Source organism: Serinus canaria, chromosome 11, assembly GCF_022539315.1.
Source record: "Serinus canaria isolate serCan28SL12 chromosome 11, serCan2020, whole genome shotgun sequence".
NCBI lineage: Eukaryota > Metazoa > Chordata > Aves > Passeriformes > Fringillidae > Serinus > Serinus canaria.
The window spans coordinates 1295313-1298997 of NC_066325.1; the positions used below are offsets into that span (position 1 = coordinate 1295313).

Consider the following 3685-nt stretch of genomic DNA (forward strand, 5'->3'; position numbering starts at 1 on the left):
AGCTCCTCTTGGACAATTGATGTATTTAAAATAAAACAATAAACAGCACTGTGCCCACATCTGTCAGCTCTCCGAGCCTGCAGAGCCAGCAGGAATTAGCAGTAACTTGGTCCATGGGGAGTGTATTCCCCAGCCCCACATCTCACCCCAACTATGAAAAACTCCCCACAGGTCTCATCCCCTCACTGAGAGAGCAAAGAAACCATTAGGTCATATTAATCCTGGTTCCAGCTCCACAAACCCACAGAATACAGCAGTAAATTGAGCTCACACACCTCCGATACTTTTAAAGATTAATTGTAACTCCCATCTAACTTCCAGTCCATTGAATGTTCATCCTCCAACTCTCTGAGAAAGCAATAGGATTCAACAATCAGTGGGGCTCCAGGAACAGGTAACATAAAGCAAAGCCATAAATTTCAAGGTACTTCAAATAATTTGAAATAATCCTGCTTACAAGTCTACATGATAGCTCTCTCTGAGTTAGAAATGTCTCTGGAACACAACTTGCAGCATCAATTTTTTCTTCATACATGTGCTTCAGGAAATCAGGCTGCATTTGGAAACATAAAAATTACAAACTCCCATATTTTTTTCTTTTAATTTATGGCACATAATAGGATTGTCCTTCATAATATGGCTGTGAAGCTGAAAACAATTTGTATTCCAGCAGCTGGATGAGCCTCCTCACATAAATTCCATCTGCAAAAGTCACCCAAACCATCAAGATTCCTGTAACATGATCCTATGTTAGGTAAAGGACAGCTTCTCTTCCTCTTCTTATCTTCCTAGATCATGATGGGCCATTACAGAGTTCTCTTTGTTCTTTCTTAAACCGACTATTTTTTTGGCCACAAACAAATCTAAGTGCAGACTCACGGCTCCAGCTGGCAAGCAGCCACATCTGTGCTACAAATGCCAAAAGAGGGAATGGGGCTCTGATTTTCCCCTCTTTGTGCTGCCTGTGTTTGGCTGCTCCCCGTGGCACAGGCGGTGCTCAGCGCTGTTACTGCCCGGCCCCAGGGCAGCAGTGAGCCCAGGGCATGCCAGGGGCTGTGCAGAGGGGCAGGGGTGGAGCACCACCTCCCAGATCTCCTTGTCTCTCACCATCTCCGCTGCTCAGAGTGACCTCCAGATACCTTAGAGAGTCTCTTTTCCCAGCCTGGCAGTCGAAGAAGGAGTCAGAGCCCTTCAGCTCAGCGGGACAGTCAGAGGCACTCTGGCCACCCCCAGGGTGGTGTTATCTTTTTATACTAAAAATTACGTGTACATTATTTACCATAACTTCCCAATACCTATCACCTATGTTAGACAGTGAGTTTCTACTCTAAACCAATCTAAAAATGCCATCACCCAGAAGATGGAGGCTAGGAAGAAGAAGGAAAAAGGACAGGACATGCCCAAACTCCTCCATCTTGGGACCCCAAGCCCCCATTCTAAAAACCTCAAAAATCTGTTTTTCACTCTGTTTTTCACTCTGTGACAAACTAACTATTATTCTACTTAAACTCTTTTGACTGGTAATTCTTCATATAAAGGTTAGTAATTGTTTTTCCATGGGTCAAGATCAAAGGCACAGGGGTCTTGGGCTCTGTGCCGAGGTCTCTGAGCCCCCCAGGCAGGGGCTCGAGCCCTCCAGGGCAGCCAGAGGAATTTCCTGTTGTCCTGGCTGCTTGGAGCCCTCTAACCAAGGCACTTCTGAGGAGCAGAGTAATGGCGTGGGTGATTGTGATTCTCCTTGCCTGGAGCTCCCCCATGTTCTGCTGGATAAGCCTCTCCTCTCCACACAAGCTGCTGTCTGTGTCCTGTGAACCTGAAAGGTCACATCTCAGCTCCTGAGTGGAGAGTACAGTGGGCACAGTGTCAAACCCTTCAGTCCAATTACGCTGCAAACTGGATGTTTCAGAGTTCTGAGCTGTCAGTGTTTTGTTCTGCTTGCTCCAAACTGTTGAATATTTCTTCTAATCGTGCATGATAATGCCAAAAGCCACTGTGACAAAAAATACATTTTGAACAAAGGCTAAACAACATAAATGCTTTTACTTTGCAGATGGCATTCAGCACTCGGCAGATGGCAAAAGAAATCCCACAGGATGTTCTCCCTTCTCTCCCCCCACATTTATATATGAGAGCATGTGTGTGCACAAAACAGCAGTGTCCTGAGGAGATACTTCTGTGAAAGCCTTTGGAGTCTCTCCCCTCTGAACATCTCACTGCCCAATTTCACAACAGGAGAGATCCAGCCAGGGCAGGGTACCAGAGAGGGACTCAGGGAGCACCTGTCTATTCATGGGTTTGCCACTCACCTGTGATATGCCTTTGGATAGACAAGTTTGGTCCTTTTTCTTCCCATGCCGTGCTCAGTCCTTTATTTTAATTCTAGATCCTCAGGGAGGAGATTCTTCAGTCTCTGGCTGTTAAGACTTGTACCATGCTGGTGTCCTCACTGCAGCTTCTGTTTCCCAGGAAGTGTTAGAGACCCTGCACTCTGTAGCATTTTCTGCATTTCACAGAAAATGAGCATAAAGCTGTCCATGAAATGGAGATGTGCCTGATGGAGGGGCAAATATGGGCAAGGATAAATCACAGAGAATCTACAATCCTCCTTCTGCATCAGGTCCTTGATAAAGGCAGGGGATAAATCTTTCTGGCAGAGAGCTGTGTGAACAGGTACCACTGTTCCCAGTTCCCTTGGCCCGTGGATCCTGTGTGGGATCACTTTGCATTTACACCTGCAATTTTTACTGTAATGTGTCCCTCTCATGCAAATGCCTCCCAAAACTCTACATGGACTCTGCAGTTGTGCCCAAATCCCACCCATGGAAGAAATGTCCCCTGTGTTGGAAGCACCAGCAGCTCAGAGGTCACAGCAGCACCAGGGCAAGACACTCCATGCTCACCTGAAGCTGCAGGTGGCATTTCCAGTAGGCAGCATTGCAAAATCCAGGGCAGATTTAGTTTGGGTATTTTCCATATCTGAAGCCCGGCCTGGATTTTTCAGCCAGCCTCTTACTTCTGGAAGAAATCAGCACACCACAGCCTGTCACAGTATTGTTGAGTATTCACACAGCCCCAGCATGCCCTGACCCACCAGGCACACTCTCCACAGCACTGCATTCCCTGGCAGTTTACTCTCCTGGAACAAACTGGCTCATCTGAACATGACATTGTGATCACTTTGCAGCTCCACGTTGCCTGTGCACAGCACCCCAGAAAGCCCTCATCCCTAAACACTGCAAATCCTCACCAACAGAAAGCACTGGCAGCAAATGCCCCTCCCCTTCAGAGGGGTGGAGCTGCCTTTAATTCCTTCCATTTCTCAGTCTCTGATAGAAGCAGTTTCTTTGATACAAATCTGTGCTCATCTCTGGAGGAGAGAGTTTTACATGCACATGGAAAGGGCAGAGAAACTTTCCCTTCTGCAAACAGAACTCATTTCTCTGGGCAGGGAGCTCTGGTGTGGCACTGAGCCTGCATGGACAGGACTGGTCAAACACAGGATGCAGCAGGATGCCAATATTTAAAAAATGGCATTAAAATCTGAGGTTGGTGACAGAGTCTGAAAGGATGACAGCAAGGGGGGCAGAGTGACAAGTTTGACTGTTTTCAGATTACTGAATCACTGAACAGATGGACTGGCTCCATACAAACCTTCTACAGCCCTTCCAAAACAAGGAGTACCAGA

General features: G+C 46.9%; 1 long non-coding RNA gene across 1 annotated transcript; it reads right to left on the minus strand.

Moving 5' to 3' along the window:
* Window positions 1-1880: 1880 nt before the first annotated feature.
* Window positions 1881-3239, minus strand: LOC127060030 (uncharacterized). The gene is made up of 3 exons (XR_007778552.1): window positions 2901-3239; window positions 2307-2551; window positions 1881-1990 (listed from the first exon to the last, which is right to left on the minus strand). It is a non-coding gene; the product is annotated as an uncharacterized LOC127060030 (long non-coding RNA).
* Between the last annotated feature and the right edge of the window lie 446 nt (window positions 3240-3685).